Genomic DNA, 11366 nt, shown 5'->3' on the forward strand with positions numbered 1-11366 from the left:
CCGGGCAGTCCAGTGGTTAGGACTCTGTGCTCTCACTGCTGAGGACCCGGGTTCGATCCCTGGTTGGAGAACTAAAATCCCACAAGCCACATGGCACAGCCAAAAACAAAATGTCTATAAATAATAAATGCTGGTGAGGGTGTGGAGAAAAGGGAACCCTCCTACACTGTTGGTGGGAATGTAAACTGGTGCAGCCACTATGGAGAAGAGTATGGAGTTTCCTCAAAAAAATAAAAATAGAGTTGCCGTATGATCCAGCAATCCCTCTCCTGGGCATATATCCAGAGAAAACTCTAATTCAAAAAGACACATGCACCCCAATGTTCACAGCGGCACTATTTACAATAGCCAAGACATGGAAACAAATGTCCATCAACAGGTGAATGGATAAAGATGTTGTATATATATACAATGGAATATTACTCTGCCATAAAAAAGAATGAAATAATGCCATTTGCAGCAACATGGATGGACCTAGAGATTTTTTTTAACTTTTTATTTTATACTGGATTATAGTTAACAGTGTTGTGACAGTTTCAGGTGTACAGCAAAGTGATTCAGTTATACATATACATGTATCTATTCTTTTTCAAATTCTTTTCCCATTTAAGTTGTTACATAAGGACCTAGAGATTGTCATACTAAGTGAAGTAAGTCACTTAGAGAAAGACAAATATCATATATCACTTATATGTGGGCTCTAAAAAAAAATGATACAAATTAACTTATATACAAAACAGAAATAGACCCATAGACAGAGAACAGACTTGTGGTTGCCAAGGGGGATGGGGGTAGGGGAGAGAAGGATTGGGAGTTTGGGATTAGCAGGTGTAAACTATTATATATAGGATGGATAAACAACAAGGTCCTACCATACAGCACAGAGAACTATATTCAGTATCCTGTGATAAATCATAATGGAAAATAATATGAAAAAGAATATACATATATGTATTGGTATAACTGAATCACTTTGCTGTACAGCAAAACTTAACACAACATTGTAAATCAGCTATGATTCAATAAATTTTTTTAAAAAGCCCACAGCTAACATCATACTCAATGGTGAAAAACTGAAAACTTTCCCTCTTAGTAACAAGGCCAGAATGCCCATTCTTGACGCTTCTATTCAAAACAGTACTGGGAGCCCTAACTAGAGCAATTAGGCAAATAGAAGAAATAAAAGGCTTCCAAATTGGAAGGGAAGAAGTAAAATTGTCTGTTTACAGGTGACATGATCTTATACGGACAAAACCCTAAGATTCCACAAAAATATTGTTAAAGTAAATTCAGTAAAGTTGCAGAATATAAAATCAACACACAAAAATCAGTTGTGTTTTTGTACACTAACAATGAACCGTCTGAAAAGGAAATTAAGAATATACTCCCATCTACAATAGCATTAAAAAGAATAAAATAATTAGGAATAAACTTAACCAAGTAGGTAAATGGCATACACACTGGAAACTATAAAACATTGCTGAAAGTAATTAAACAAGAGACACAAATAAGTAGAAAAACATTCCACGTTCATGGGTTAAAGGAGTTAATATTGTTAAAATATTTGTAATACTCAAAGCGATCTACAGATTCAATGCAGTCCATGCCGAACTATCGATGGCATTTTTCACAGAAATAGAAATAATCATCTTAAAATTCATATGGAATCTCAAAGGGCTCCAAGTAGCTAAAACAATCTTAAGAAAGACAAAAAAACAAAACTAGAGTCTTCACAGGAAAACGAACAAAAAAACTATAGAGTCTTTACAATTGCTGATTTTAAAACATAGCACAAATTTACAGTATTGTACTGGCATGAAAACAGACACATGGACCAATGGAACAGCATTTAAGAGAGAGCACAGAAATAAACGCTCACATCTATGGTCAAATGATCTTTGACAAAGTTTTTGGGGCTACACGATGGGGAAGAGATAGTCTCTTCAACAAACGGTGCTAGGAAAACTGAATATCCACATGCAAAACAATAAAATGGGGCCCTTATATTATACCATATATAAAAATCAACTCAAAATTGATTAGATACCTAAATGTAAGACCTGAAACTATAAACTCCTAGAAGAAATCATACAGGAAAAACTTCACGACGTTGGATTTGGCAATGATTTCTTAGATACGGTACCCAAAGAACAGGCATAAAAAGCAAAAGCAGACAAATGGAACTACGTCAAACTTAAAAACTTCTGCATAGCAAAGGAAACAATGAACAAAACGAAAAAGCAATCTACAGAATGGAAGAAAATATTGCAAACCACAGATCTGATAAGGAATTAGTATCCAGGATACATAAAAAACTACAACTCAACAACAACAAAAATCCCCCCATAACCTGCTTTAATAATCAACAGAGGACTTGAATAGACCTGTCTCCAAAGAAGATAATTTGTAAATGGTCAACAAGCACATGAAAAGATGCTCAACATCACTAATCATCAGGGAAATGCAAATCAAAACCACAATGGGATACCACCTCACATCCGTTACAATGGTCACTATTAAGAAAAAAGAAAGAAAGTAAAGTGTTGGCAAGTATATGGAGAAATTGGTACCCTTGTGCTCTGTTGGTGGGAATGTAAAATGGCGCAGATAGTATGGAAAACAGTATGAAAGTTCCTCGAAAAATTAAAAATAGAATTGCTGGGCTTCCCTGGTGGCGCAGTGGTTGAGAATCTGCCTGCCAATGCAGGGGACACGGGTTCGAGCCCTGGTCTGGGAAGATCCCACATGCCGCGGAGCGGCTGGGCCCGTGAGCCACAATTACTGAGCCTGCGCGTCTGGAGCCTGTGCCCCGCAACAAGAGAGGCCGCGATAGTGAGAGGCCCGCGCACTGCGATGAAGAGTGGCTCCCGCTTGCCACAACTAGAGAAAGCCCTCGCACAGAAACGAAGACCCAACACAGCCAAAAATTAATTAATTAATTAATTTAAATATATATATATATATACACGCACCAAAAAAAAAAGAATTGCTATGTGATCCAGCAAATCTTACTTCCTAGTATATATGCCAAAGGATTGAAAACAAGATTTCAAAGAGGTATTTGCACACCTATTTTCATTGCAGCATTATTCACAATAGCCAAGAGGTGGAAGCAACCTAAATGTCTACTGGCTGATGACTGGATAAAGAAAATGTGATGTATACACACAATGGAATACTTAAAATAGAAGGAAAGCCTGTTTTACGCTATAACATGGATGAACCTTGAGGACATTATGCTAAGTGAAGTAGTCACAAGGAGACAAATGTTGCATGATTCCATTTACACGGAGTATGTAAAGTAGTTAAATTCAAAGAAACAGAAAGTAGAATTATAGTTGCCAGGGGCTTGGGGAGGGGGAAATGGAAGTTGTTCAAAGGGTAGAGAGTCTCAGTTTTGTAAGATGAAAAAAATCTAGAGATCCGTTGCACAGTGCATATAGTTAACACTAAGGTACCATATACTCAATACTGATTAAGATGGTAAATTTTATGTTTGTGACTTTTACCACAAGAAAAAAAGATAACTAATGACAAAATAATTACAGTTGTGAAATTTATAACATATACAGAAGCAAAATATATGACCAAAATAGCACAAAGGCAAGAGGGGTAAGAACATAAGTATACCATTTATAGGTTCTCAAATTTCATGTGAAGAGGTCTAAAATTATTTGAAGATAAACTGTAAATTTAAAAAGAATGCTGAGAGAACTTAAAGAAAGCCTCAAGATGAATATTTTTAAGATATTAATTTGACCCAAATAGTTCATCAATTTGAAGGGTTTTTTTTTAAAAGAAAATAACATTTCAATATTTGTATGGAAATGAAAATGATTCAGAATAGTGAAAAAATCTTGAAAAAGAATAAATGTTGAGGATTTACACTAAACGATTTCAAAACGTTCTAGAAAGCTTTAATAAGTAAGCGAGTGGTACTGAAATAAAGGTAGAGAAGTCAATGGGACAGAATAAAAAGGCCAGAAACTCTGTGTCGGTCTGTCTGTCTCTGTCTCTCAGCTGCTACAAAAGCAGCAGAGTCAATATTATCAAAAACTGTCTTGATCATCTGCTCTTGGCCAATGAGTGGTTATAATTCCAAATCTTAAAATTTCACAGTAACAGAAAGTCTAAACCTAAATGCCATCATCTCGCTTTCTTGCACTTTATCCTAATCATATATATGTTCACTTCTGCCACCTCTAAGTATCCAGGTAAGGAAAAAAAGAAAATATAAGACTTAACTTTGCCATTATTTTTATTGCCACCTTAGCGGGGTGGACGTTACTAAGTAAAGAAAGGTGTGGCAATCGATCGTCGTGAAGGTTGTTGATAATAGCTACATAACGTGGCCCAAATTCATGAAGAAATCTCACTTGTCAGAGAAACAATAAACTGAATTAGATTGTATGTCGGGAATATGATTGTAGGTGAAGACTGAATAAAAGTGTTTTCAGGCAACGGCGCCTTGTTTCTGACTACGTGCAGAGTAAACAGTACTGTGTCTCTCAGTCTCCGTCCTGGACCCTGGATTCCTGTGGACTCTGCACTATAATAAAAGGAGCTGTTCTATGCCATGACCCCAACTGCTAATCTTGTTCACCATGATGCTATACACCAAGTTTTATAACCCATGTGTAATTACAGACGCAATTAACACTCAACAAGCTCAGGAGCTCCCCAGCTGAGGAGTAAACTCATTCATTCATTCAGATTTGGAACAAGGCTACAAACCTTGTTCCAAGACTCCCCAGTGCCAGCTACTCCGCAGAGCTGAATAAAACACCTCATTCTCTTTCTCCTTTAGGGACATATCTCTTTCTCCTCTCCTTTAAAGGTTCAAATGCCTCAGCCTAGGTCCTACGTTCTCCTTTCCTTTTAGACTCTTGCCCTAAACATTCTCATCCATTCCTTCTTGTTTTTCTTTTTTTTTTTTATTGTGGACAAATATACATAACACAAAATTTACCATTTCATCCATTTTCTGATAAACAGTTCAGTGTATTAGGTACAATCACACTGCTGTGCACCACCAGTTCTTGTATCAACAGTATCACTGATGGCTATTCACACTCATATCTTCAGCTCCGATCTCTTTCCCCAAACCTAACGGCCTTTTCAGCATCTTCTTTCGGATGTTATACCACTCAGGTTTCTCTTAGGTGCAAGCAACATAAACCATCTCTAGCTAATCAGATAGAAAGGATTCTATTGAAAGGATTTAGGGTAACTTGCAGAATCTATGGAAAGAATTAGAGAAGCATGCTTAATCATGTTTGGAGGATTGAATATATACACCTCTCGCAATCACAATACAGAAGTGAGCCCATAAAAATACCACTGCTGTTACAACTGGGCACAGACCACCACTTGCAGTCATAGCTCTGGGTACCTGCTGCTAGAAGCATAGGTGCTGGAGGCTCTGAAATCTGCATCTGGCTGCTGCTGGGGCTCACTGCTACTGCCACATTAGCATGGATGTTATAATGGCCTTCCTTTCCCACATCACCAGCCTCTACCTGGTTGACACCACGTGTACCTCGTTGACAAAGTCTGGGTCATCACAGCTGCAAGAGGAGCATCCAGCTCTGACCCATCAGATGGAACATCTGCCAAAGCAAAGGGCAGGTGCTAGGCAGCTGAAAAGGATGAAGAATGCTCACACCTTCTTTAGTAGGCACTTCAAACTCATTATGAATTTAACTTGAACTCCTGATATTTCTCCCAAAACATTCTTGGGTTCTTTTAATCAACCAGGTATGAAAGGCAGAGATATACATGTATTCATTCTAGTCTTCTGGACCTCCCACAATTGCTTACACTCCAAGTATATCTTGAATCCATCCACTTCTCTTGAGATCCACTACCATCATTTAAATCCAAGAGTTTTTACTTAGAATATTCCTAGTCTCACCCATTATAACAGCTTCATTGAATATAATTTACATGCAACACTATTCATGCATTTAAACCCTGTATTCACAGAGTTGTGATACAGACTGATCACAACAATCTGTTTTAGAACATTATCATCTTCCCCAAAAGAAACTCTATATCCATTAACAGTCACTCCCCATTCCCCCCCACCCAATACCCCTACACTCAGACAACCACTAATCTACCTTCTATATCAACGGAGTTGCCTATTTTGGACTTTGCAAATGAATAGTCCTTTGTGACTGGCTTCTTTCACTTTGCATGTTTTCAAGGTTTGTCTATGTGTAGCATCTATCAGAATTTCATTTCTTTTCATTGCTGAATAACATTACATTGTAGGATTCATCACATGTTATTTATTCAATCATTAGCTATTGGATTGTTTCCACTCTTTTGCTGTTATGAAGAATGCTGCTATGAACATTCATGTACTAGTTTTTGTATGAACATATATTTTCAATTCTCTTAGATACATACGTAGTAGTGCAGATCCTGGTCATATGCTAACTCCATTTTCAACATTTTAAGAACTGCTAGATGTTTTCCAAAGTGGCTACTCCATTTTTCATTCCCACCAGCAATGTGAGTGTTCAAAATTTCTCCACATCCTCGCGGACACTCGCTGACACATTGTTTTCTGTCTCTTTGATTACACCTGTCTTACTGGATATGAAGAAGTGTCTCATTGTAGTTTTGATTTGCACTTCCCTTATTATTAATGAGAGTGAACATCTCTTTACGTGCTTATTGGCCACCTGTATGTCTTCCTTGGAGAACGTCTATTCAAAGCCTTTGCCCATTTTTAAATTGGGTTGTTTGTCTTTATATCATTGAGTTGTAAGTGCTCTTCACATTCTGGAAACAAGTTCCTTATCAGATATAAGATTTGCAAACATTTTCTCCCATTTTATAAGTTGTCTTTCACTCTCTTGATAATATATAATGTCCTTTGAGGAATATTTTATTTAATCAAGCCCAATTAATCTATTTTTTTTTCTTTTGTCCTTTGTGCTTTTTGTTTCATACCAAGAAACCATTGTCTAATCTAAGTTGCAAAGATGTGACTACATTTTCTACCAAGAGTTTTACAGCTGTAGCTCTTACACATGGGTCTTTACTCCCTTTTTAATTAATTTTTTATATGGTAAGATGTAGGAGTCCAAGTTCATTCGTATGAATGTGAATATCCAGTTGACACAACACCATTTGCTAAAAGACTGTTCTTTCAACAATGAATTATCTTGGCACTTTTGTCAAAAATCAGTTAATTGTAAATATATATTTATTTATGGACTTTCAGTTGTAGGCCATTGATTTATATGTCTATCCTTATGCCTGTATGTCTTGACCATTATACCTTTCCAGCAAGTTTTAAAATCAGGATATATGAGACCTCTGACCTTGTTCTTCTTTTAAAGATCGTTCTAGCTATTCTAGATCCCTTGCATTTATGCATGAATTTTAAGATCATCTTGTTAACTTCTGCAAAAAAAAAGAGACATTTGATAGGGAGTGTTTTGATCCATTGATCAAACTGGGGAGTACTGCCATCTTTTTTTTTTTTTTTTAACATCTTTCTTGGAGTATAATTGCTTTACAATGGTGTGTTAGTTTCTGCTTTATAACAAAGTGAATCAGCTATACATATACATATATCCCCAGATCTCTTCCCTCTTGTGTCTCCTCCCACCCTCCCTATCCCACCCCTCTAGGTGGACACAAAGCACCGAGCTGACCTCCCTGTGCTATGCGGCTGCTTCCCACTACCTATCTATTTTACATTTGGGAGTGTACATATATCCATGCCACTCTCTCACTTCATCCCAGCTTACGCTTCTCCCTCTCTGTGTCCTCAAGTCTATTCTCTACGTCTGCATCTTTATTTCTGTCCTGCCCCTAGGTTCTTCAGAACCATTTTTTTTTCTAGATTCCATATATATATATATATATATATGGAATCTATATATAGAGAGAGATATATAGATATATATACATGCAATCTATATGTGTGTGTGTGTGTGTGTGTGTGTGTTAGCATATGGTATTTGTTTTTCTCTTTCTGACTTACTTCACTCTGTATGACAGACTCTAGGTCCATCCACCTCTCTAGATATAACTCAATTTCGTTTCTTTTTCTGGCTGAGTAATATTCCATTGTATATATGTGCCACATCTTCTTTATCCATTCATCTGTCGATGGACACTTAGGTTGCTTCCATGTCCTGGCTATTATAAATAGAGCTGCAATGAACACTGTGGTACATGACTCTTTTTGAATTATGGTTTTCTCAGGGTATATGCCCAGTAGTGGGACTGCTGGGTCATACGGTAGTTCTATTTTTAGTTTTTTAAGGAACCTCCATACTGTTCTCCATAGTGGCTGTATCAATTTACATTCCCACCAACAGTGCAAGAGGGTTCCCTTTTCTCCACACCCTCTCCAGCATTTATTGTTTGTAGATTTTTTGATGATGGCCATTCTGACTGGTGTGAGGTGATACCTCATTGTATTTCTGATTTGAATTTCTCTAATGATTAGTGATGTCGAGCATCCTTTCATGTGTCTGTTGGCAATCTGTATTTTGGAAGAGTTTGAGAAGGATAGATGTTAGCTCTTCTCTAAATGTTTGATAGAATTCGCCTGTGAAGCCATCTGGTCCTGGGCTTTTGTTTGTTGGAAGATTTTTAATCACAGTCTCAATTTCAGTGCTTGTGATTGGTGATTAGTCTGTTTATATTTTCTGTTTCTTCCTGGTTCAGTCTCGGAAAGTTGTGCTTTTCTAAGAACTTGTCCATTTCTTCCAGGTTGTCCATTTTATTGGCATAGAGTTGCTGGTAGTAATCTCTCATGATCCTTTGTATTTCTGCAGTGTCAGTTGTTATGTCTCCTTTTTCATTCCTAATTCTATTGATTTGAGTCTTCTCCCTTTTTTTCTTGATGAGTCTGGCTAATGATTGATCAATTTTGTTTATCTTCTCAAAGAACCAACTTTTAGTTTTATTGATCTTTGCTATTGTTTTCTTGATTTCTTTTTCATTTATTTCTGATCTGATCTTTTATGATTTCTTTCCTTCTGATAACTTTGGGTTCTTTTTGTTCTTCTTTCTGTAATTGCTTTAGGTGTAAGTTTAAGTTGTTTATTTGAGATGTTTCTTGTTTCTTGAGGTAGGATCGTATTGCTGTAAACTTTCCTCTTAGAACTGCTTTTGCTGCATGCCATAGGTTTTGGGTCATCGTGTTTTCATTGTCATTTGGTTCTAGGTATTTTTTGATTTCCTCTTTGATTTCTTCAGTGATCTCTTGGTTATTTAGTAGTGTATTGTTTAGCCTCCATGTGTTTGTATCTTTTACAGTTTTTTTTCCTGTAGTTGATATCTAGTCTCATAGCGTTGTGGTTGGAAAAGATACTTGATACGATTTCAATTTTCTTAAATTTACCAAGGCTTGATTTGTGACCCAAGATATGATCTATCCTGGAGAATGTTCCATGAGCACTTGAGAAGAAAGTGTATTCTGTTGTTTTTGGATGGAATGTCCTATAAATATCAATTAAGTCCATCTTGTTTAATGTATCATTTAAAGCTTGTGTTTCCTTACTCATTTTCATTCTGGATGATCTATCCATTGGTGAAAGTGGGGTGTTAAAGCCCCCTACCTACTATGATTGTGCTACTGTCGATTTACTCTTTTACGGCTGTTAGCATTTGCCTTATGTATTGAGGTGCTCCTATGTTGGGTGCATAAATATTTACAATTGTTATATCTTCTTCTTGGATTGATCCCTTGATTGCCATCTTAACAATAATAAATTTTTCAATCTACAAATATGTGATTAGTTTCCATTTATTTGTCTTCTTTTATTTCTTTAAAAAGTGTTATGTAGTTTGCAGAGAAGACATTTTGCTTTTATTGCTAAGTACATTCCTAAGTATTTCATTATTTTTGGTGCTATTGTAAATGGAATTTTTAAAAATATATTAGGGCCGCCATAACAAAGAACCACAAACTAAGTGACTTAAACAACAAAAATTCATTCTCTCACAGTTCTGAATGAGAGAAATCTGAAATCAAAGTGTCAGCAGGACCATACTCTCTCTCCTAGCTTCTAATGGCTGATAGAAATCCTTGCCATTCCTTGGTGCTGCTGCATAAATCCAATCTGTCTTCATTGCCACACGACCATCTTTCCTCTGTCTGTGTCTTCACATGTTATTCTCCTCTCCATGTATGTCTGTTTCTATGTCTTTTCTCTTTTTATGATAAGGACACCAGTCATATTATATTAATGGTACACCCTACTCCTGAAGGATCTCATTTGAATTACATCTTAATGACATTTGCAAAAACCCTATTTCCAGTAACGTCACATTCATAGGTACCAGGTGTTAGGACTTCAACATATCTTTTTGGGGTACATAGTCCAAGCTACAAAACTCTCATTTGGGGGTTGTTTATTGATGGTGTATACAAATGAAATTGATTTTTGTATATGGATCTTGAATCCTGCAACCTTGCTGAGTTTATTAGTTCTCATATTTTTAGTGGATTCCTTAAGATTTCCTATACACAAGCTCACATCATCTGTAAATATAATATTACTTCTCCCTTTCTTATCTAGATGCTTTCTATTTCCTGCCTAACTGTCCTGCATGGAACCTCCAGTACAATGTTGAATTCGGGTGATGAGCTTGGGAGCCTAGCAAGGTGAGAGGACATTCCACCTAGCAGTTAAATCACCGGACATAGGTAAACGCATAGAGGAGGAATGAGTTTGGCTTATGAAACAGAAAGAGAAAACTTCTTTCACAACGAGATTGTTTAGTTGGTGAAGGACCTTATAGACCAAGAAGTCTTGACTTTAATGAGAAATGAAGTCACTAAATGCTCTTAGGGAAAGGCATGCAGATTTTTTCTGACAAATTAGAACAGGACAAACATGGAGGAGTGGGGTCAGTGGATTTGGACACCAGATCACAGACCATTCAGTTATCAAGAATAAATGACAGGGAATTCCCTGGCGGTCCAGTGGTTGGGACTCCGCTCTCACTGCCGTGGACCATGGTTCAATCCCTGGTCGGGGAACTAGAATCCCACAAGTCATATAGGGCAGCCAAAAAATAAAAAAAAAAAGAATGACAAAAAGGAGTCAGAACAATACTGGGTACATAACAAGCATTCAATTAAAACTTCAGCTATTATAAAATAATTCCAGGGACTGGTATGGTGGTATGGTAATAGTGGAAAGGCTGGGAAAATAAATCTTATTGGAAAAAGAAACAGCAAGATCAAATATATCAGTTTCACTTCACGAGGAAGATGACTCCTAAATTTTTCTATAAAAGGCTGAGGAAAGAGGATGAGAAGTCTTATGAGGTTAATTAACGTCTACATTTTCCTGCAGGGACATACATTTAACTACTCTGAAAAA

This window comes from Balaenoptera physalus (assembly GCF_965194825.1).
Source record: "Balaenoptera physalus genome assembly, chromosome: 18".
In the NCBI taxonomy this organism is placed as follows: Eukaryota; Metazoa; Chordata; class Mammalia; order Artiodactyla; family Balaenopteridae; genus Balaenoptera; species Balaenoptera physalus.